The 25,333-nt window shown below is 41.8% G+C and overlaps 1 protein-coding gene and 1 pseudogene across 1 annotated transcript in view; both read right to left on the bottom strand.

The window, feature by feature from the left end:
- Positions 1–25,333, bottom strand: part of DEPTOR (DEP domain containing MTOR interacting protein) — a 159,108-nt gene that overhangs the window by 58,364 nt on the left and 75,411 nt on the right. The gene's annotated exons all lie outside the window — the stretch shown is intronic.
- On the bottom strand, positions 7,686–12,740 carry LOC139436472 (NXPE family member 3 pseudogene; annotated as a pseudogene).

Here is a 25,333-nt window from a genome sequence, read left to right as displayed (position 1 = left end):
TATTGCAAAATAAGTTTTTAGAAAATAATGTGCAATGAACAGCACTGGTCTTACAGTGAGACAAGCTAGGTGTCAATCCTAGCTGTGTCATCTCTACTAGCTGAGTGATTTGGACAACTTAGTAAACATTTGTAAGCCTCAGGGTTTATTTTATTTTATTTTATTTTATTTTATTTTATTTTATTTTATTTTATTTTATTTATTTAGCATAGTTTCAATGTGACAAATAAATGGGATAATTTAAGTAAGCAATCCAGCAAGGCACCTGATATATAGGGGTATCAATAAATGTTTTAAGTGTCTTCATCTAAGACTTCTAAAGATTCACTTCAGCCTTTGCTCATTTAAGTTTTGCACAATACCCATTTCCTCTGTCCCTTCTGCCCTTCTTTCAAAGAACACTTCAACATTCTCACATGAGCATTTCTGTGCACCTTTTTCACCTATAGATCATATGGTAGCATACCAGTTGATCCAGATCAAGTTTAGCAAGTATCCCACCGGAAGATATTTAAATATCAGAAGTCAAAGAAAAGCAAGAGAGGGAAGTGTATGAGGTTCAACTGATAGAGCATCCGCCTACCATATGGCCTCCTGGTCCATTTGGTGAGCTGGCCCAAGCACAGTGCTGCCACACGCAAGGAGTGTATCCTGCAAGGAAAGCTGCCCCCACGCAAAAAAAAGCACAGCCCACCCAGGAGTGGTGCCACACACATGGAAAGCTGACACAGCAAGATGATGCAACAAAAAGAGACACAGATTCCCGGTGCCGTCGGACAAGAATGCCAAGCGGACACAGAAGAACACACAGCAAATGGACACAGAGAGCAGGCATCTGCGGGGGAAGGGGGGAGAGGAGAGAAATAAAATAAATCTTTAAAAAAAAAAAAAGCAAAAGGCAAAGAAATGAGTTAGACAAGTAAGTTTTAGGAAGAAATTAGATCAAGAAAGCTAAAGATTTATTTTTTTATCACCAGAAATTACATAAGTAGGGTCACAGGAAATAAGACTGGTTTATAACAAACCAGGGACTCAATCTTTAAGAGAACATTTCTCCAAATTAAATTCAAAAACCACTTGCTACATAAGCAACATACTCTTTTTAAAAAAAATAAATACATGATCTTGTGGAATAGGTGTAGCTCAGTGGTTGAGGGCCTGCTTTGCATGTGTGAGGTCCCAGGTTCAAGCCTTAGTATCTCCTTTAAAAAAAAAAATCCATGATCTTGACAAAAATAAAGAGAAGGAAAAACCAAGGAAGAGTACAGTTCAATTCTTTTATTTAAAAAAGATTTATTTTATTTATTTATTTATCCCTCCTTTTTGTTTTTTATTGCTGTGTCTGTTCATCTTCCTTGTTTCTTTTGGAGGCACCCGGAGCCAAACCCAGGACCTCCAATGTGGAAGGGAAGGCCTAATTGCTTGAGCCACCTCTGCTCCCTGCTTTGTTGTGTCTCTCATTCTGTTTTTCCTCACTGCGTCTCTTGTTGTTTCATCTTGTTGCATCAGCTTGCCGGGTTTGCCAGTCATGTCAGCACTCCAGCACTCTGTCTTCTTTAAGAGGCACCAGGAACCTCAGCTCCCTGCTTTGCTCGGTCTTTCATTAGGTTTTTTCTTCTTGTGTCTTTTGTTGTGTCAGCTTGCCACACCTGCCTATTGCACTAGCTTGCTCTCTTCTTTAGGAGGCACCAGGATCTGAACCAGTGCCCTCCCGTGTGGTAGGCAGGAGCCCAGTAGCCTGAGCCAAATCTGCTTCCCCAGTTCAATTCTTAAAGTTCCAGTTCTTTATTTCTTAGATCCCACTGCTATTTGGCCTTAATATAATAACAAATGTTGTGACATATATTTTCACTCATTGCTCCTTTAATATATTAATCTGTATACATGAGGAAAATTGGAAGACAGTGTTCAAAGCTTACAATCAATATCCAATTTTCCAGTTGTAATCTTATCAACTGTAATTGAAAACGAGAGGTTTTTTACTCAACCAATTTTATAATTTCTAGGACTTTCCAAGCCTTTCTTTTTCATTTGTTGGAATTCTCTAGGGGACTTGTTTGGCTTTGTATTAAATGGGACATAAAATAGGAGGGAAAGCAGACATAGCTAAAAAATGGAAACAATGCAAATACGAGGGGACTTCATTGTCTAGGAAAGCGGGGGCTCTAAAAACAATAAGCACATATGGTGTTAGTGTTTGGTAAAAAAAAAACAGACCCATACTCAATATACACCTTAACATTTCAGAAAGTATGAGGGAAATGTTACACATAGCCCACCAAAAGAATGAAGTATCATAGTACGTATGTATTCTTTTTATGGATAATCTGGATACATTTTTCTCTTACAAATTATTGGGTGATTTAAGCAGGCAAAAGAAAAGAGTGAAACTGGCTCCTTTTTCACTCACACATATAGTCTAATGATGAATATAAAAACTTATCATCTCAAGCCCTACAAATTCAATCTGAATCTAAAAGACATTTTAGGCTGGTTATCTTGTCAAGGGAGGAAGGTCACATACTTTCATTCATCCTTGAAATGTTTGCTGGCAAATGAGATAACACCACAGACATCATGGAACATGTGAACTGAATCTACAAACTGTGACTACAAACTGGTGTCCAAGTTAAAAAGGCCTTCGAGGTCACCTTTAAGACAGCAGACCCTCACCAGCCGCCAGTAGGGTTGGGCAAGCCACACCACTCAACCAAATCGGGAGTGGAAGGGGATAGAGGAGGTGGTGAAGGATCATTCCGGATCATCAGAGATGGCACTCTATCCCACACTGGCTTCTTTGCCTTTAACTTTCTTTCTTATGCACTGCTGACCTCTCTATTTCCTCCTAAAAGAACCACTCGGCAGCCAGGCATTGTTTGACATTAATGACAAACTTCAAGGACAAGTGGGTGGAAGATCTATTCCACAGACTTAGTATTTCTAAAAGGCAAATAAATTGTGCATGTAAAAAGGCTGCAACTTCATTACCACAAAAGACATAAGCTTCATGGAGTGTGGGGGATTGAAGTTGTATGTGACACAGAAAAACATGCTCTTAAAACTCAATCCAGGGAAGTGGACTTGGCCCAATGGATAGGGTGTCTGCCTACTGCATGGGAGGTCCACGGTTCAAACCCCAGGCCTCCTTGACCCTTGTGGAGCTGGCCCATGTGCAGTGCTGATGCCCACAAGGAGTGCCGTGCCACGCAGGGGTGTCCCCCGCATAGGGGAGCCCCACGCACAAGGAGTGTACCCCGTAAGGAGAGCCGCCCAGCATGAAAGAAAGTGCAGCCTGCCCAAGAATGGCCTGGCACACACAGAGAGCTGACACAACCAGATGACAAAACAAAAAGAAACACAGATTCCCGGTGCCGCTGATAAGGACCGGAGCGGTCACAGAAGAACACACAGCGAATGGAGACAGAGAGCAGACAACTGGGGAACTGGGGGGGGGGGGGGGGGGGCACTGGAGGGGAGAGAAATAAATAAAAAATAAATCTTTAAAAACAAACAAACAAAAAACTCAATCCATTCCTCTGGGTGTGAACCTATTGTAAGTAGGACCTTTTCATGAAGCTACTTCAGTTAAAGTTAAAATGTGACCCACTTCAATGAGAATGGGTCTTAATCTTATTACTGGAGCCCTTTATATATGTAATGAATTCAGATATGAGAAAGAGAAAGCCATGGAAGCAAGAAGCTGAAATCAGTGAAACCCAGAAGAGAAGGGAGAGACCAGCAGATGCTACCATGTGCCTTGCCATGTGACAGAGGAGTCAAGGAACGCTGGTAGCTGGTCTTCAGGAATGCCTTGATTTGGACATTTTCCTGGTTTCAAACCGTGAATGAATGAATTACCATTGTTTAATCTGACCCATTTCATGGTATTTGCTTTGAGCAGCCTAGGAATCTAAAACACATTGTTTCACATATCTGGGGATGGATGTGCAGTTTGGTCTCCCTATTCCTGCTGTATCATGGTCTTGCAGAGGCTCATATCTGATGTAAATAATGCATTTCTTTTTTTTTTAATTTCAAGATTATTAATATTATGCTTTTTAATTATGCATTTTATAGAAAACATGAACTACAACAAAATATGAAAACTCTTTTTTTAAAGAATATCTGAACTCTACTTTCAGACCTATGGCCCTAACTGCCCATATCAAACCATCCCTAAGGGAAACAGTAGTTACAGGAGCTCTTTTTTCCTAAAGCAGCAAGAGTCCTTGATTCAAGAACACTGAACAATTATTTTTAAGTGCCTACTCCACATAAGAACAGTGCTAGGTGCTGGGGATACAAAACACTTCAAAAAGTAATAACAACAATGAGTCAGAGGACTAAAAAAATTACTTCCTCAGTACTGACAACATTAAGAAGAGGATATGAAAGCAGGAAATTGATTTTAGGGCATGAAGTCCTATTAAATGATATTATTAAAACAAAACACTTCACATTCACAAAGTTTATAACTCAGTTACACTTATATAATTGATTGAAGAGAGGAGAGGAGATGGAAAATTAAAAAGGAACAAGGATTCAAAGTAACTTTAATAAAAATAGAAGAAAAAAGACAATCCAAATAGGACATTGTGATTGTGCAGGCTGCTACTTGCTTCCAAGTCTTACTGCCAGAAATTTTAATGCCAGAAATGTAAAGGTAATAGATGGAAAGTCACACTATGGTTTATTCTTCCTCATGCATCATTACATGATAGCTTGGTACATTCCAAAGACTAGAAGTTTTACTGTTGGTAATAACATACAGAACAAAGCTTATGTTTTTCAGAGATGAAATTGTTTTATAAAGACTATTTTGTCTGGCAAATGGAATATCTCCATTACATAATCCAATGAAAGAAATCTGTAACTCTATTCTGGATCTTTGGGAATTGTTGGCATACGTCTAAAGCCTCGATCAAACCACTTAGTGTTCATTTATTTAACAGGCATTTATTCATAGACTACGTAAAAGATACTGGTCATCGAATTTATATTAAGTTCTTCTAAACATCAAAACATCTGACGATGTTGATGCTAAAAATAATGATAAAAATAATCAGCTAATATTTACTGAATGATACTCCATTTTAAGCACATTGTGTGATTATAATCATTTAATTCTCACAGCAGTATGGCGGGTTCTTATCATTTTTCCCCTTTTACAAAAGTGGAAACTCTGGCATACGTGAAGTAAACTTGCCCAGGTTACATAATTATTAACAGGATGATACAAGACAGACAAGCTCCAGAGCCCTGTCCCTTAACCTCATCATTAAACACCCATCCAAAAATATAATAATGCCAAACAAGAAGGCAGAGAACTTGCAAACAGAAGAAAACAGTCTGCTATTTCCTAATTTAGTCCTGTCTTCAGGTTACAGAAGCAATCCAGCTGGGTAGGCTGTCCACACACTTCTTCACCAGGGAAAATGTTAGTCACTTTGGAATTGCTAATTAAAAGGACATAGCAATGGCACAGAAAATACCGCTCTGTCCTCAGATAGTCCTGGGTTCAAGCCCAGCTTCACTATTTACTAAGTTACTTAATGCTCTGAACTTCAGTTTTCTTCATCTGTGAAATGAGTCGAAGGGATAATGAACAACACGTAAAGGGCCTAGTAGAGAAGGAGAGAGAACTTTGTCGGTTTTGATCCTGGAGCCAAGGGAGAGAGGAGCCATTCACCTGATAGTTTGCGGCTGAGCAGCTGAGCAGCTGAGAAAGCCTGGAAAGAAACGAGCCCTCTGCCAGACTGATACAGGAAGCCCTGAGAGACGAGCCCCATGCCAGCCTACAGCTGAGAGCAGAAGAAGCTGGGCCCAGGGAGCCTCAAGAGGAAGAAAGAAGACCAGGCAGAGACTGCCTGCCATCTTGTTTCAAAAAGTGGCAACTGACTTTGCTGATGATGTCAACTCTCTACTCAGAGGTTTGCTGCTAAGACTCCATGAGACGGCACAGCGCCTGGCACACTGTCAGTCCCGACAGCACGTTGGTGTGGAAAAGAGGAAGACAGGAACACACACCCCGAGTGGCTGGAGATTAACAGCCCCTCCCATAACTCCTGTCCACGCACTGGTGAAGGACAGCCTGTGCCCCAAGCCAAAGGGCGAGCAGAACTGTATAGAGGACTGCTACTTGGACAGTGCCCGTGAGGACAACCTCAGGTGCTGCTGGACAGGCTGCGCCGCCAAATGCCTTACGCCGGATGAAAAGATGGGCTCCTGTCCCCAGATAAACCCTGGCATCCCCATGCTTGGCCTACAATGAGTGTCAGACGGACAGCAAGTGCTAGGGCCAAACCAAGTGCTGCCACAACGGCTGCGGGAAAGTGGCCCATGTCACACCTGTCTTCTGAGCTCCGGACACTACCGGCCTGAGGAGCAGGGAAGGGGAAGTTCCTGCCTGACCCAGAACCTGGCCTCAGCCCTGCTGCCTTCCTCTCTGGTCTCTGCACTCCCCTCAGGGTTGACCACCACTGCTTCCCCTTCTAACCAATAAAGCAACCACTTCTACCACCCACCCATCCACCCATCCACCCATCCACACACACACACACACAAAGGCCCAGTAGAGCCTCTCATCCTTAGTGGGTGCTCAATAAACGTTAGCTGTATGTGTACTTCTTCGAGAGGGCCTAGGGTGTCAGTGACCCAAGAAGGATGCCTTTCCTAGGCAGAAACCTTCATGGACTTTACCTTTGAAAGGGAAGGGACTGCAAGCAACTCTCTGGGTGGTTTGGGGGAAAGGGAAGGCATCCTACCAGAGCCAGATAAATTCATCCAGGCCAGCAACACAGAGATGACATCTCATTTGATACTGGTGGTGCTAGAACCAAATCCTACCAAGTAGGGATGGGTAACAGGGAGTTCATGTTTAATTGGTATAGAGCTTCCATTTAGGGTGATAGGAAAGTTCTGGTAATAGATAGTGGTGATGGTAGCACAACACTGTGAATGTATTTAATACTACTGAACTAGATGCTTGAAAGTGGCTAATAGTATTACTTTTAGATTGACCATATGTTACCAGAAAAAAACAACAACATAGAACTGTATAACACAAAAAAGTAAACTCTAACATAAACTATGGCCTTTGGTTAATATCATTGTAATTATGTTGTTTCATCAATCATAACAAAGGTACTACACTAATATAAAATGCTAATAACAGGGAAAACTGTGTAAGTGAGTGGGGGCGGGAGGGAATTCTGTACTTTCTGCATGAATTTTCTATAAACTTACAACTGCTCTAGTCAAAAAACAAAACAAAACAAAAACTCTACACAGGAGCCCCAGACTGTGAACATCCACCAAAGGCTCATTCCTGGATGCATCTTCATACTATTTCCAGAAAGGTTACCATATTAACCTGTTGGTGCTTTACTATAACGTATTTACCAGGCATTCAGTGCCAGACTGAAGAGACTAAGGCACTGTTTATTGAACTGAATCCTTGAAGGCAGACGAAGCAGACACTGTTCACAAAAGGAAGATATCAGTGGTTAGATTCAATAGCTTTTGAAAAGAGGAAAACTGTCTTCACAGTTCTATATTATTTATATTTATACTCACCTTTTCTTTTAAAAAAGTTACATGGAAGATGCAGGGAAAATCTTACCTACTTTTCAAAAATAATATATTTCAGAATACTTTTAGATATATAGAAAAGTTGCAAAGATACTACAGTGAGTCCCATATACCCTTGCCCCAGCTTCCCCCCAATTTTCACATAACTAAGGTACATTTGTCAAAGCCAAGAAATTAATGTTGGGACATCCATCTGTTTTTTTTTTTTAGTTACCAGGCCAGGGATTGAACCCAGTATCTCTGTGTGGGAAGGCAGTGCGCAACCTCTGAGCCACATGGCCTCTCCCCTGAATTGGTTTCTTCATGTGTTTGATTGTTTGTTTTTCAGAGGCACTGGGAAATGAACCTGGGACCTCCCACATGGAAGTGGGCACTCAACTGCTTGAGGCACATCTGCTCCCCACACCCACCTACTTTTAAATCCAGCTTTGGGCTCTAAGGAACTCTGTATGTAGACACAGGAAGGAAAGCTTCCTTGAAAGCCCATGTTCTGTAAGGAAGGTCACTGAGTTCTTAATGAAAAAGACACTTGTCTCTGAGGCTGATACTGCTAGCTGTGAAGTCCAAAATCCATTCTCCCTTTCTTCTTCCTTCACAATTTTGTTCAAGGCAGTAGTGTGCCCAGTAAAAACATTTGATTTACCAACTGCCTTCCAGCAAGGGGTGACCATATGACACAATTCTGGCCCAGGAGATGAAAGTGAAAATCCCTGGGAAGGGCACCCCTTCCCAAATGCAAAGCAACGCCTTGCAAGGAGACGCCCCTCTCTCTTCCCTTTAGTCTTTTGCCAGTCCATCTTCTTCCTGCCTAGGGGACGGACACGAGGCATGGTGTACACTAAAAATGGCAGAATGGAGAGGTGCATGGAGCCTGGGTCCTTGATGACATCACGTGCCTCAGCATCAGCAGGGAATTGTTGGTCTCTGGGCATCTTGCTGCATGAGGCAGATGAAACTCTGTTTAAGCCATTGTTGCTATATTTTCTGTTATTTATACCCAAATACAATCCTGACAGCATCCAAAACTCAAGTCTGGAGCCATTAAATCAAAAGCATAACACACGCACTTTCTAGTTTTTTGCAGCCCAGATCTGGTAACAAGCTATGCTTGACTCAGAAGCCAAGAAGCTGATTAGACAGAAAGTCCGGGAGGCAGAAAACACCCTTACAGGGCAACTCAGCTCTCATTTCCCTGTGATGGAATGGGTTATTTACAGTCCCTAGGTCTTAATTTGTCCATCTATGCAAGAGAAATTACAGTAACTTCCTTTATCCTAAGGGAAAATGGAAAGCGAGTGAAATTAAAAGTGTGAAGACCCAGAGCTGTCTGAAAGACAGGGTTGAAATAAAGCTAATATACCATCTAATAATATTGTTCTGCTGCCAGTAAAAATCCAAAGGACCTCACAATGAACAATCAAGTAACGTCTGAATTTTGGATCATATCCTGGATCAATCCTTTCTGGGCAAAAAGAGAAATGCCAAGCTAAGATCAAGTCCAGTCTAAATGATGGCAGACAACTATTTCTGACTGATGGAAGTATTTCAAAATCCAAAGGTAAGAACAGAGGAGGAAAAAACATGACTGTGAAATTACTGTGCTGGGGGAAAGGAGAAGAATTGTTGTCACCATTCTAGGAACTTACACAGCTGGCACCCAGCTTTTTTTAGGTAGCCAAAACTGACACTGTAAAATTTAGATGCTTCTATGACATGAACTTTCAGGAATGTCAGCTTTAGGGGAACAAAGATCACTGAGATAAAAGCCTTTGTGTAAATGGAATATACCCTCACCAGGATATCACCCTGCCCAGTGCTGGGTTTTGTTTTTTTTTAATGTCTAATTTTTATTTCTAATTTTAGTATGCAGTTCAAGATAACAACCAAAAAGGGAAAACTTGACATTAGTGGAAACGGGTTTTACAATTTTACAATAATAGCATTCTTTACATAAAATTCAATTCTCAAAGTCCTCAAACTTGAGAACACCCAAATAAACTTTCATTTATAGATTTCCCCCTTCCAGTTCCAAAACTTGTTATTTTAGAATAAGTACTCATGTGAGATTTAGCTGAATAAAAATATCAGCAATTATCCAATGCAAATATCATTTTTTTAAAAGATTTATTTATTTTATTTCTCTCCCCTCCCCGCACCCACCCATCCATCCATCCCAGTTGTCTGTTCTCTGTGTCTATTTGTTGTGTGTTCTTCTTTGTCCGCTTCTGTTGTTGTCAGTGGCACAGGAAATCTGTGTTTCTTCTTGTTGCGTCAGCTCTCTGTGTACGCGGTGCCATTTCTGGGCAGGCTGAACTTTTCTTTCGCGCTGGGCAGCTCTCCTTATGGGGCGCACTCCTTGCGCGTGGGGTTCCCCTACGCAGGGGGCACCCCTGCGTGGCAGGGCACTCCTTGCATGCTTCAGCACTGCGCATGGGCCAGCTGCACAGGGGTCAGGGAGGCCCAGGATTTGAACCGCAGACCTCCCATGTGGTAGACGGGCACCCTAACCGCTGGGCCAAGTCTGCTTCCTGCAAATATCATTTTGCTTTTCTCTCTTTCCCCTGCTCTTTTCCTTCTATTCTAGATAAGGGTAGGAAGTAATAAGTACTCTCACTATAAAATTCTGACCAAGCACACTGGCCTTTTCTAGTCAAGAAAAAGTAGGTCATCAAGGGAAATTCCTGAGACAAGGCAGTCTTCAGTGTGTTCACAGAAGCCACTGACTATAAGCCCTCTCTAGTTCACCCTACCGAAGATGTACCATGCTATTCATGCAGATACGTGCAACTTTCTTTACCAGATAAGCTATGAACACTTCACTGCCAACCAAACTTGCCCATTCCATTTAGAGTCAGAACATTTTTCAAACTTTTTAGGAAAGTAATCTCTCCTCTCAGGAAAAACTAATTCAAATACACTCATTAGCATCTTTGGTTACAAGGGCAATACAGTGGAGATGTTGTTAATAATTATTCTCCCATGGCTAAGTTAAGATTGGAAAGAATCATATAAGTAGATACAAATATAACCTGCATTTTCTAAGATACTTACAACTCATTATATAAAGTCCAGCTCTTTTTGAAATTTTGTACATATAATAATGGCAGTCATCTCTCCATGGGGTCACTCACAAACTTCCTGTAATACAAGTGATAGGGAAGGTCACTAGATGTGATTTCTCCAGTCCCCTCCAGAATAGGCTAGGTCTCCAAAGGGCACACAAAGGACAGGAATATGTCCAACTGGTTCTTCACAATAACTTCATCTGGATGCAGCTTGTGGGGTAGATAATGGGCCAGAGTCATCTTCCACAACAAGATATACACCAACTCCTGAGAACATCCTCTGAAAGATGGTGTCCAGCTCAAAGTTATACCAGTCGCTGTTGAAAAGGCTCACCTCAGGCCCCAACTGTTGAGCATTGGCTGTCTGGATGACCCCTACAGTCTTAAGGCTTCGATCCAGAAGTTGGACCACTGCTCGACGGATGTTCCTAAGCCACCGAATGTACACTTCCAGAGGGAAGGTACGGAAATGAGACTATATAGCTATAGCCCATAGTGTTCTTCCCTCCCACAATACCATTCAGCTCATTTGCCACATAATGGAGCTCACTGCTGAAGACAGTCATGAAGCGGATGGGTGGACCATGGCAGCGGTACTTGAGCAGGATATTGTGCTTCTGGTCTACTGCAAGGAAGGGACCGACACTCTTGGGACTACCCAAGTTAAACTCCACTAAATCTGGAACAAATGTGGTAAGGTATTCAAACCATTGTCTGACTGTTGAGTCACCAAATAAATACACCACTTTTCTTTGTTAGCATTCTGTAATGTTGTCAAGGTCATTAAACTGGCGCATCATAAACTTTCTGGGCCTCCACTGGTCTTTGTAATAATATCCAGAAGGAAAAGTTCTTGAGCCTTGAGATAGTTCTGGGTTGTTAGTTTCTTTTATTCTCCTGGGAATCACAGTCACCCAGTCAGGTCCACTGGAGTTGACTGGCATTTTGATGTTGACACCACTCTAGAAGAAAGCACTCTCTGCGGCATTGAGGAGGCCCTTCAGGTATCCACCTTTGAAATGGTTAATTCTGCTACTACAAGGGAGCTTCTTTGGTTTGAAGTGGAACCAGGGCTCTCCAGTGTAGAGATCTGTAAAGTTACAAAGGGGCAAACTCCCAGGAAGACACACATTACACTCGGTAGTTTCAGAAGTTCTTTCTGAACAGAAGAGACTCTTGAAATAGACTCTGTCTGGTTTCTCCTCTTGTAGGTACTGAAGAACTCTAACCCCTTCACTGGGGTGGATGAGATTTAGATACTTTAACTTTGCCTGGCCAAAGCAAAGTGAAAAAGACCTTGTAAAATCCATTCTGGTAGTCTACCACTCTACCCACAGCCCCCGCCTGCAGCTTGGGAGAGTGGATTCTGGCCTGCAGGTAGTCTCCACTATACTTCTTGGGCTTCCTTTGAAAATCCTGTACATGAACCAGCACCTCCAGCTGACCTCCCACTTTGAAGAAGGCTGCAGAGTTCAAGATGACAAAGTAGCTAAAAGAAGGGTTGGTGCTCTTTACAAAGGGGACTGGTCCCACGTCAGTCACCTGCCCCTGCATGGCAGCCAGCAAGGAGTCCTCCACACGCTCCTGACTGGACAGAGTCTGGTGCTCATAGCCACAGTAGGGATTCCGGCTATTTCCTGTGACCTGGGAGGAAACAAACTGTCCACTGCTGTCGATGAATATGGCTGAAACAGTCTCATGGTCCAAATACTCCACCTGAGTTACATTAATGACCAGCAGCACCACCATCAACACTGTAAGCAGACAACAGAAAAGCCATAGTTTGAGGAAATTGGTCCATATTTTCTGGCTGTATCTTGATCACCCATGGCCGACACTGTGCTACTTTCACTCTTCAAAACTCCATGCCCTTGCTTTTCTTAACTGCAGATGAGCCTTCAGTTTAATTTGCTTCTTTCCTACTAGTATCCTTAAGAGTTCTTTGTAAAGAGGGACTGGAGTTGATTTAAGAAGTACATTTTTCTTCAAAGAACTCCTCTAGGTTCCTCCTCGCGCTCCCCCACCTCCCGACCCTGGACGTTCAGGGCACCTGCGGCTGCGCCAGGCCGCCAACTCCTCCCCCATTGCTGGTTTCAAAAAGGTACAGAACTATGCTCTCCAAGATGGCAGCCACTAAGTAGCCAAATGTGACTACTAAGCACTTGAAATGTGGCAAGCAAAGATGGTGGCTGAGTGAGCTTGCCTTGCCGTCTCTCCTGGGAAGAGGCAGCTGGGCACCGCTGGAGGTTCTCCGGGACCAGGCTTTTTCAGGATTTTTTCAGGGCAGGAAGTGTCTGGACATCAATTTGGTGGGAAGGTAACGGAAAGGACTGGTCTATAAGATATAAATTGGGACTTTTCAGGAGGGGCAGGCAAGATGGTGGCTGAGTGAACTTCCCGGTTACTAGCTCCTGGGGGGAATTGGCTGGGAGGCGTCGGAGACTCTGGGACCGGCTGTTTCGGGATTTTTCCTGGTCCGGAGGTGTCTGGACATCGATTTGGAGGGAAGGTAACAGAGAGGATCCATCTGTGAAATATACACGGAGATCCCAGCTACGTGTGGAGGATTCCCTCCTTGGGTAGGTGGAGCCGAGGCAGCTAGCACCGCGCGGAGCCCCGGCGGGCGGCGGCCAGGGTAGCCGAGTCCGGCCGAGCCCGGCTGAGCCGCGGCGGGCGGAGGGGCGGAGCCCAGGTGAGCTCGGCCGAGCCCAGCCGCGCCGCGCCGGGCGGCGAGCGGGAGAGCCGAGCCGCGCTGCGCCGCGCCGGGCGGCGGGCGGGAAAGCCGAGCCCAGCCGAGCCCAGCCGAGCCCAGCCGAGCTGCAGCGGGTGGCGGGCGGGGGACCGGAGCCCAGCTGAGCCCAGCCGAGCCTGGCGGCGGGGTTTCTGTTCTTTGGTTTTTTTTTTTTTATTATTTTTTTTTTATTTTTTATTTTTTTTTGTTGTTGTTGTTCTTGTTGTTCTTTTTTTTTTTTTTCAATCCTCTCCTTCTTGTCCCCAATATTCTTCTTATACTATTTTACCTTAACAATACAATAGGTCCTACAGGAAATACCTCACATTTGCTGGGTTTCCTCACCCTCCACTGCCTCATTTCTCTGTGAATAGATTTAGCCTATCTACACTATCCCCTTTCCCCTACAACTTGATATCCTCCACCATCTGCTATCTCTCCTATATTCCATCTCCCTTTCTTTGATCCACAAAGTGTCTAACTCTTAATTTCTAATACCTTTGTTTAGTTTTCCATCTGGTATTCGTCCCTGAAACTATTACCTTTCTTTTCTCTTTCCCTCTCTCACGAAAACAATAGCCTCTTAGTACGTACCACATTCCTCCCATATTCAGTCGTCTACCTCATTATAGGTACTTTCCTACTACTATAACTCTACACAATTTACATGATCTAACCTCCATCCTCCCAGAACTCATATTGTTGCTTTGTAAACATATATCACCAATACAACTTCACACTTTTTCCTTCCTTACACAATTGACTTTCCCCAGCACGAATACTTTCCTTTAAAGTGAGCTTAACTAGCAATAAGAAATTGGAATAAGAAGAACAAAGTGACAAAGAGAAGATATAACACTTACGCAAAAACAACAGCTAATTAATCTCCAAGACTAGACAAAGAAGCTAAGGAACTGATTAAACCCGTCAAGAAAAAATGTTGACAAGACAGCAACAAAAATCTACAAACCAAACCAGTAATCAGGAAAACATGGCTGAATCCAATCAACAAACTGAAAATCAGGAAGGGGGGCAGGACTTCGCACAAGCAATGAAAGATCTCAGAACATTTATCACTGACAAATTTGATGAAGTAATGAAAGAGGTTAACAGCGTGAAGACAACACTTGGAGGGGAAATTGCAGACATGTGCAAAAAAATAACAGATATGATGGAAATGAACACCACAATTCAAGAAATCAAAAATACACTTGCAGCAAATATCAGCAGACTAGAAGAGGCAGAGCAGAGAATTAGTGATGTGGAAGACAGTGCATTGGAAATCAAACAGATAGTAGAAGTGGTCAATAAAAAGGTAGAAAAAATCCAGATAGGACTTAGGGACCTGAATGATAACGCAAAACGCTCAAACATACGTATTATAGGCATTCCAGAAGGAGAAGAGAAGGGAAAGGGGTCAGAAGGAGTGTTGCAGGAAATAATGAATGAAAACTTCCCAAATCTACTGAAAGAGACAGATGTACATATCCAAGAAGCACAGCGCACTCCACTGGTCATAAATCCCAACAGGCCCACCCCAAGACATATACTTGTCAAATTATCCAATGCTCAAGACAAAGAAAAAATTCTAAAAGCAGCAAGAGAAAAGAAAACCATCACATACAAGGGAAACTCCATAAGATTAAGTGCTGATTTCTCATCTGAAATGATGGAGGCAAGAAGGCAGTGGTATGATATAGTCAAGGTACTAAAGGAAAAAAATTTCCAACCAAGAATACTCTATCCAGCTAAACTAGCATTCAAAAATGATGGAGAGTTCAAAATATTCACAGATAAACAGAAACTGAAAGAGTATATCAACAAGAAACCTCCCCTTCAAGAAATTCTTAAGGGAATTCTGCAGGAAGAAAGGAAAAAACAGGACAGTCAGAGATGGAGGAGAGTGTAAAAGCAACAAGAAAGACAAAAATAGAAGGGGAAAATAAAATAATACAAACAAAATATAACAAACACAAATCCAACCAAAATATGGCTACCATAAATAACTCTCTAAACGTAATAACACTGAATGTCAACGGATTAAACTCACCTATCAAAAGATTCAGACTGGGACACTGGATAAGGAAATACGACCCATCTATATGCTGCCTACAAGAGACACATCTTAGACCCAGAGACTCATGGAGGTTGAAAGTGAATGGCTGGAAAACAATCATACAAGCAAACAACAACCAAAAAAAGGCAGGAGTAGCTATATTAATATCAGACAAAATAGACTTTAAATGCAAAACAATTGTGAGAGACAAAGAAGGATACTATATTTTAGTGAAAGGGACAATTTGTCAAGAAGATCGAACAATCATAAATATTTATGCTCCTAACAAGGGCGCCTCTAAATATGTGAGGCAAACGCTGGAAAAACTAAGTGAAAGAATAGATGCATCTACAATTATAGTGGGGGATTTTAATACACCACTATCAACTCTGGACAGAACATCTCAAAAGAGAATCACTAAAGAAACAAAACATTTGAACAGTATATTAGAAGAGCTGGATCTAATAGACATGTATAGATCATTACACCCAAACACAGCAGGATATACATTTTTCTCAAACGCACATGGAACATTCTCCAAGATTGACCATATGCTGGGCCACAAAGAAAGGCTTAATGAATTCAGAAAGATCGAAATCATACAAAACAATATCTCTGACCACAGTGGAGTCAAGCTGGAAATTTGCAAGGGACAGAGACCCAGACTTCACACGACAATTTGGAAATTAAACAGCACACTCTTAGAAAAACAGTGGGTCAAAGAGGAAATTTCAAAAGAAATCAATGACTACCTTGAAACAAATGATAATGATAACACAACATACCAAAATTTATGGGATGCAGCAAAAGCGGTACTGAGAGGGAAATTTATAGCCATAAATTCATATATCAAAAAAGAAGAAAGAGCAGAAATTGAAGAATTAACTGCACATTTGAAGGAATTAGAAAAACAACAACAATGTAACCCAACAGGAAGAAGAAGGAAGGAAATAACAAAGATAAGAGCAGAACTAAATGAAATAGAAAATAAGAAAGCACTTGAAAAAATAAACAAGACCAAGAGCTGGTTTTTTGAGAAGATCAACAAAATTGACAAACCTTTAGCGAGACTAACAAAGAAAAAAAGAGAAAAGATGCAAATACACAAAATAAGAAATGAGAAAGGTGATATCACCACTGACCCCACAGAAATAAAGACTATCATAAGAGGATACTTTGAAAAACTATATTCCAACAAAAATGACAATTTAGAGGAAATGGACAAATTCCTAGAAATACATAAGCAGCCCATACTGACGAAAGAAGAAATTGATGATCTTAACAAACCAATCACAAGCAAAGAGATAGAATCAGTCATTAAAAATCTCCCAACTAAGAAGAGCCCAGGGCCAGACGGCTTCACAGGTGAATTCTACAAAACATTCCAGAAAGAACTAACACCAATCCTGTTGAAACTATTCCAAAAAATCGAAACAGAAGGAACACTGCCTAATTCCTTCTATGATGCCAACATTACCCTAGTACCAAAGCCAAACAAAGACACCACAAGAAAGGAAAATTACAGACCAATTTCTCTAATGAACCTAGACGCAAAAATACTTAACAAAATACTTGCTAATCGTATTCAACAACACATTAAACGAATTATACACCATGACCAAGTGGGATTTATTCCAGGTATGCAAGGATGGTTCAACATAAGAAAATCAATCAATGTAATACACCATATAAACAGATTGAGAGAAAAAAACCACATGATTATATCTATAGATGCAGAAAAGGCATTTGACAAAATACAGCAGCCCTTCCTGATAAAAACACTCCAAAAGATTGGAATACAAGGAAACTTTTTGAACATGATAAAGAGTATATATGAAAAACCTAAAGCCAACATTGTTTACAATGGCAAAATCCTGAAATCCTTCCCTCTAAAATCAGGAACAAGACAAGGATGCCCATTGTCTCCGCTCCTATTTAACATTGTCTTGGAAGTACTGGCTCGAGCACTGAGACAAGAACCAGATATAAAAGGCATTCAAATTGGAAGGGAAGAAGTCAAAATTTCATTATTTGCAGATGACATGATCCTATATATAGAAAACCCTGAGAGATCTACAACAAAGCTCCTAGAACTCATAAATGAGTTTAGCAAAGTCGCAGGTTATAAGATCAATGCGCAAAAATCAGTAGCATTTCTATACACCAATAATGAGCAAGATCAGGAGGAAATCAAGAAACAAATACCATTCACAATAGTAAATAAAAAAATCAAATACTTAGGAATAAATTTAACTAAAGAGGTAAAAAACTTATACATCGAGAACTATACAAGATTGTTCAAGGAAATCAAAGAAGACCTAAATAAATGGAAGAATATTCCCTGTTCATGGATAGGAAGACTGAATAGTATTAAGATGTCTATCCTACCAAAACTGATCTACACATTCAATGCAATCCCAATAAAAATCAACACAGCCTTCTTTAAGGAACTAGAAAAACTAACTATGAAATTTATTTGGAATAAAAAGAGGCCCCAAATAGCCAAAGACATATTGAAAAAGAAAAACGAAATAGGAGGAATCACACTTCCTGACTTCAAAACATACTACAAAGCTACAGTAGTGAAAACAGCATGGTACTGGCATAAGAAGAGACACACAGACCAATGGAATCGAATTGAAAGTTCAGATATAGAACCTCATGTATACAGCCATATAATATTCGATAAAGCCACCAAACCCTCACAACTGGGAGAGAATGGCCTATTCAACAAATGGTGCCTGGAGAACTGGATAGCTATATGTAGAAGAATGAAAGAGGATTACCATCTCACACCTTATACAAAGATCAACTCAAGATGGATCAAAGACCTAAATATAAGAGCCAAGACCATAAAGACCTTAGAAAGCAGTGTAGGGAAACATCTACAGGACCTTGTAATAGGAAATGGCTTCATGAATATCACACCAAAAGCACGAGCAGCAAAAGAACAAATAGATAAATGGGACTACCTCAAAATTAAAGCCTTCTGCACCTCAAAGGAGTTTGTCAAGAAAGTAAAAAGGGAACCCACACAATGGGAGAAAATATTTGGCAACCATATATCTGATAAGAGACTTATAACTTGCATATATAAAGAACTCATAGATCTCGAAAACAAAAAGATAAACAACCCATTTAAAAAATGGGAAAAAGATTTAAACAGACACTTCTCCAAAGAAGAAATACAAATGGCTAAAAAGCACATGAAAAAATGCTCCAAATCCCTAGCTATCAGGGAAATGCAAATCAAAACTACAATGAGATACCATCTTACTCCCATAAGATTGGCAGCCATGAAAAAAACAGTAGAATACAAATGCTGGAGAGGATGTGAAGAAAGGGGAACACTCATCCATTGCTGGTGGGAATGCAGAAGGATCCAACCATTCTGGAGGACAGTTTGGCAGTTTCTCAAAAAATTATCCACAGATTTGCCATATGACCCAGCAATACCACTGCTGGGTATATACCCATCAGATCTGAAAACAAGGACACAAACCGATATATGTACACCAATGTTCATAGCAGCATTGTTCACCATCGCCAAAAGTTGGAATCAATCCAAAAGTCCATCAACAGATGAGTGGATCAATAAAATGTGGTATATACACACAATGGAATACTACTCAGCTGTAAGAACCAATACACTACAATCGCACGTGATAACATGGATGAACCTTGAGAATCTTATGTTGAGTGAAGCAACCCAGGCATTGAAGGACAAATACTATATGACCTCAATGATATGAAATAAGTTAACTGCCTCAGAGAGCTAGAGTCTGGAAAAGTGGCTTACTGGAAATCGGGGGGTGGAGGAAGGCTGTGAGTTAATGTCTGTAGGGGTGGAATCTGTGATGAGCTGGGGGTAAGTATGAGCACAAAGAAGGGACAAAATGGGGGCAAGGGGTTACCTTTGGGTGGGGTTTTCTGGGTTTGAGGGGGGCTGGGGATGGGAAGAGGGGTAATATGGTCCAAGAAATAGGTGGGAGGGAGGGGCAACATACAAACATGGGAGAGTGCCAGAAGTTCATTGAGAACTAAATGTTGAGTAAAACGTATCAAAGTATAAGTAGGAGGGTTACCTGGTTAGGACGCTCAGGGGGTATGGTCTGATGCGGGATGGACTCCGGAGGGAATAGCTGAAGGCTCATTTTGCCAAGGTGGGTTCTACCATTGGGTGGGGTGGACCCATATCCTGGGGAAGACTAATACCGTCGAATAGAGAGAACTGTATCTCTCGTGAGAAAGGACGGCTCCCAGGGCATTAGATTGGCAGGCGTTGTGGGCCCTAAGGGGAGGGGAAAATGGATGTGCAATGGATGGAACAAAGGTAAATAAGGGGGCAAAAGAGGAGTTATGTGAGAGTACACGAGGATGAATATAAAACAGCTAATATTACACCAAAAACATATAGAGGACGACAGACTAATAATGAAAACCATAAGACAAAACATAGGATAACTAAAAAATTTAGAAAACTGTACAACCTAAAGTATGGACCACATAGTACGCACAAATGTTACCTTGTTTGAAAACTATAGTTTCGGAATCTGTACATCAGTTTCAGGAAATATGATATGAATAAGTTAAAAGATTATTGCTGTGGAAGGGAAAAGGTTTTATGGTGGATCTGGGGAAATACTGTATATTGTATATATGAATTTTGATGATCTAAGACTCTTCTGAAGCTGACATTATGTTGGGATTCACTTTACGGGAAGTTTTGGATCACAGAGTGGTTCAACAATGGCAGCGGAGGAATACTGATATGGGATGTTATTGACAGGATATATATATGGTTGACAGGGAGTTATACAGGGCATATGCCCAGGGTATATGGTAATGTCTATATATACTCATAGTGGAAACAATTAAAAACAACAGCTGGGGGGGTACTGGGCTCCTGGCCGGGGGGTCACTGTTGTGGGCCCTGGGAGAGCAGCGGCAATCCTCCAGGTGCAACGGCAAAAACCAGGAAGGAAGGAGGGCCCAACAGTGGGCTCTTGATACTAATGGCTACACTTTTGAGCCTATGCACCTGCAATAAGAACAAGGCCTAGAGTAGCATTGTGCCTGGGGGTTTCCTCCTGACAGCCTTCATGTTACTCAAATGTGGCCACTCTCACAGCCAAACTCAGCGTGTAGATGTGATGCATTCCCCCCAGCATGGGACACGACACCCGGGGATGAGCCTCCCTGGCACCGAGGGATCACTACCACATACCAGCTGAAGAAGCAACTAGAAAATGACCTTAAATTAAAGATTCAATGCGGAACAGCAGAATATACCTGTCTACATATAATAACATGACTTCGGGAAGCGGTTTGACCTAATGTAAGGGGGAAATGGAAAGGAGAAATGAGATTATAAGGCTGTGAGTCTCTAAAAAAGAGTCTGGAGGTTGTCAGAAGGAATACCCCTATGTACAACTGAACAGAGTCTAAGAGACAGATAAGGTAGATACAACCCCAGGTATTGGTTCTTTTGAGGGATAAAGAGACCCACGGGTTCTATGGTCATGGCAGAAGGGGTTCACTGCCATGACAGATGGCCCTTCTTTGGAGCTGGTGTTTCTGCATGATGGAAATGGACTCCGAGGGGATCTCTTTTCACAAGACTTGCATGCTACTTTATTGGAATTGTAGTTGGTGCTGGGTTTAAGATATATGTAGGGGATTTGAATCTCTGGACTGATAATATGACACCCAGGCCCAGAGCCTCAACAGACTTCAGCTCCTACACTTTGACTTATTGGACTTACTCCACTCAGCTAACATGGAGTTGAAGAAGGTCAACCACCACAACATGGAGCCTAGAGTGTCTACAACTAGAAGCGGGAAGAGTGCATCCAGTACCCATGTGCAATCTAAGCCCTCACTTGACATAGGTGTGCAATGGACACAACCAATCCAATGTCCACAGAGAAAATGTGGAATGGGTGTGGGAACGGTAGCCATGGGGGCTGCTGAGTGTGGGGAACGGGAGGAAGAGATGAGATGTGGAGGCGTTTTCGGGACGTGGAGTTGTCCTGGATAGTGCTTCACGGACAATTACGGGACACTGTAGATCCCCCCAGGGCCCACTGGATGGAACGTGAGAGAGTCTGGGCTATGATGTGGACCATTGACTATGGGGTGCAGTGATGCTCAGAGATGAACTTACCAGGTGCAATGGATGTATCACGATGATGGGAGAGAGTGTTGCTGTGGGGGGAGTGGGGGGCGGGGGCGGTAGGGTTGAATGGGACCTCATATATTTTTTTTAATGTAATTAAAAATAATAATAATAAATAAATATTAAAAAAAAAAAAGAAATGTGGCAAGCAAAAATTCAAATGAACTGTAAGTGTAAAATACACACTGGATTTTGAAGATTTAGTTGCAAAAAAAGGAATGTAAAAATATCTTATTACTTTTTTATATTGATTATATTGGAAAACAATATTTTGGAGATATTGATTTAAATAAAATGCAGAAGATTAATTTCACCTGTTTCTTTCACACGTGGATTGCGTTTATGGCTCGCATCAATATTTCTATTGGAAGGCACTGGTCTAGAGAATTGTACTTCATAGAAATAGACCAGTCAACCAACAAACAGGCTCATCCTTTTAATTAGGTGCAGCACCTTGAGAGTCACTTGTCATAAGGTAACCCTTGTCCTAAGCTTCAGACAACCAAAGGATCACACCGGTGTTTCTCACCCCATCTAGTAATCAGCCTCATAAGTACAAGTTTTCCCACATTTCCCCCTTTGCACTCCACTCCCTCATTCAAATGAGGAAACACAGTGTCCTCCCACTCAGTGGCAATTCCCCCTTAAGGTTATGCTCTTGGCAAAAGTCAGAGGAGTTCAGAGAGACAGGAATGAGACAGTGTGGCAAAACCAATACCCACCCCTCCCCATATTAGTTTTGCCAAGTTTCAATCCAACTGTAGCCTGGGTTAGGGGTGGGCAGTGACTGAAATGAAATGTCAAGGACAGAGACCCCGGGGCAAGCGAACTTGGCCCAATGGATAGGATGTCCGCCTACCACATGGGAGGTCCGCAGTTCAAACCCCGGGCCCCCTTGACCCGTGTGGAGCTGGCCCACGTGTAGATCTGATGCGCGCAAGGAGTGCCGTGCCACGCAGGGGTGTCCCCTGCATAGGGGAACCCCATGTGCAAGAAGTGCACCCTGTAAGGAGAGCCGCCCAGTGTGAAAGAAAGTGCAGCCTGCCCAAGAATGGTGCAGCATGCACAGAGAGTTGATGCAGCAAGATGATGCAGCAAAAAGAAACACAGATTCCCAGTGCCGCAGATAAGGATAGAAGCAGTCACAGAAGAACACACAGGGAATGGACACAGAGAGCAGACAACTGGGCGGTAGGGAGAGGTGAGAGAAATAAATAAAAAATAAATCTTTAAAAAAAAAAAAGAATAGAGACCCTGATATGTAGACCTTCGTGGGATGAAAGGAGAGAGGTGAGGAGGTTAGTTTTTTTTTTAGGTTAAATGTCATGGCTCAGAAAAGGGGAACTTTTTAGAAAAAGCTAGATTAAACGTTGGTGCCTTTAAATTGTTAATGTCAATTTAAAAATAACATATATGAATTGTTTTTGAAACATTAGTTTTTAAATTAAATCAAAATTGGTTATTAAATTAATAAACATGTACTTTTCCAATTGTAATCAGGATGCATGTATAATGTTGTGTGCATCTTAGATTTTAACCTAATATACTATTTTTAGTCATACCAACCAGTGTGACTAAAAGACAGTTTTCTAGACCAGTCACTTCATGATATTAATACACTTAGCTTGTTTATTCATTGCTGGATGGAATGATGTTTAGGGGAGGAAGATAAAAAGAAAGTTTTCTAACTGTAGGCCAAAACAGAAAAGACAACCCAGATGTACTGTCATATCAGCTAGGAGAAAATGAGTAAGTGTGAGGGACTAAGAATCTAGAGACGGGATGAGGAGCATGATGCAGCTCGGTGACTGAGCACCTGCTTCCCATGTACGAGGTCCTGGGTTCAATCCCTGGTATCTCCTAAAAAGAGTCAGGAGAGGCTGGTGGGAGAACTTCTACAGACAGAACTGTGAGAGAGAGGAGCATGGTGAATGCAAGATAGCTATGAGGATCGTCATGTAACTGCACACAGAAGGGAGCAACCTGGGTCCCACACAGGTATTCCTGCCCAAGAGGGCTACAGTCAAGCTCACGTCCATCAGTACAGCAGAAACCAGGGCTAAACACTACAGAGCTTCTAGACGGAAGGACAGGGGAGGGACGTATCAGGATGGGCAGCCTGTGGTGTGTGTGGTCAGAACAGCCTACCCCACCCAGGAAATCCTGCTAAGACCCCAGCCTACATGTCCCATTAAAAATGATCATTAAAACCACTTAAATAAATGACCACATAAAGCCAAGCTGAGTACTTAATGTGGGGTTGCATACTTCCATTATAGGTCAGTTGCATAGAGACTGTGTTTCAAGACTTCCTCATGCTGTTATAAAAACTGATTGTGTGTTTTGGCAAACTGAGGACAATGTGTTACAGGGGACCCTCAGAGGCAAGCTGTCAGGGGAGGAATTTGTGTCTAGTCAGTTTCTGTACACCTGACCAAAACTATACGAATGACAAACAGGGAAAGAAATATTTGTAGTTATGACGCTTTCACAAAAGAAGAGACTGCTTTTCTTCCTATTTATATACCACAACACTATTCTCTTGGAAATGTACCCAAGACAAGACATCTTTCATTCCCTTTATACTTCCTGAAATATGGTGGCTTGGTGTAGCTACAGATCTGTTTTTCTTTCAGTAAAATCAACACAGCATTATGTGCCAGTATCTCAGCACCTGACTTGACCATGCAACCTGGTCCCTGATACTGACATTGCAACAGCATTCTAGCTGTGTTCATGTTTTCTCCTGTTCTGAATTCAGCTGTAATAAAAAAAAACAAGGCCAAAGGCATATCCAAGGGCACAACAGGAAAATTTCCAGAAATTCTAAATTGAGAAAGTAAAATAATTGTATTAGACTACAGCTGTTGCTGAGATTATGCTTAAAATATTAAATATTGAAAGTAGATGGAGAAAATATCCTCCTCGCTTTTATTTTTCCTTTTCAAAGTTTAACATTTAGGAGATAAAAATGATTAAACCAATTACAGTTAGGAGCTAAGAATGATTAAACCAATTGTAAATGTCCCAAAGTCCTCATCTGAAATAATTAGGGATACTAATACTAACCTCATGGAGTCCTTGGGAGGATTAAACAAGCTAATGCTACAAAAGAACAGCCTATCTTGTTTTCGCCTGCCCAGCACTCATCCCATTTTCCTTTGGTGTAACCACCCCTCCCTCTACGACATAGGTTGGGTGAGACTGTCATAAGGTGTCCTGCCCTTCCAGGGTCAAGAGGTGCACATGTGAACCAGGCTTGGTCAATCAGTCTTTCCCCTAGGCATTAGAATAGAGGAGAGCAACTGCGCATAGAGAGGCAAGGGCTAGAGCTGATTCCTCTGAGGTAGTGGGCGGGAAGGAATTGTCCTTTAGTCAGTAGTTCCTGGTACCTGGTTCCTCTGAGCTGTTCCAGTTCCCCTTCTTTGGGCAGCCTGGGTTTTCAAAGTTTCCTTTAATTGTCTACGAGCTATTCCATGTACTTAAAACACGTGATGATTTGGGCTGCTTTGATTCAAAGAAATTTAGCTGGTATAAACTTAAGCATTGTGCAGGGCAAATGCCATGTCCTCGGGAAATGCTAGCTACTGTCTTTCATTCATTTGGCACATTTTTATTGAGTAGCTAATATAAAAATGCCGAGCCGCTGGGGATACACAGATGAAAAAAAAAATTCCCTGCCTCAAGGCACTTACATTCTAGGGTAAAGAAAG

This window comes from Dasypus novemcinctus, chromosome 14 (genome assembly GCF_030445035.2).
Source record: "Dasypus novemcinctus isolate mDasNov1 chromosome 14, mDasNov1.1.hap2, whole genome shotgun sequence".
NCBI lineage: Eukaryota > Metazoa > Chordata > Mammalia > Cingulata > Dasypodidae > Dasypus > Dasypus novemcinctus.
Note: the sequence above shows the minus strand (reverse complement) of the source record. Positions and strands in the feature narration are given on the sequence as shown.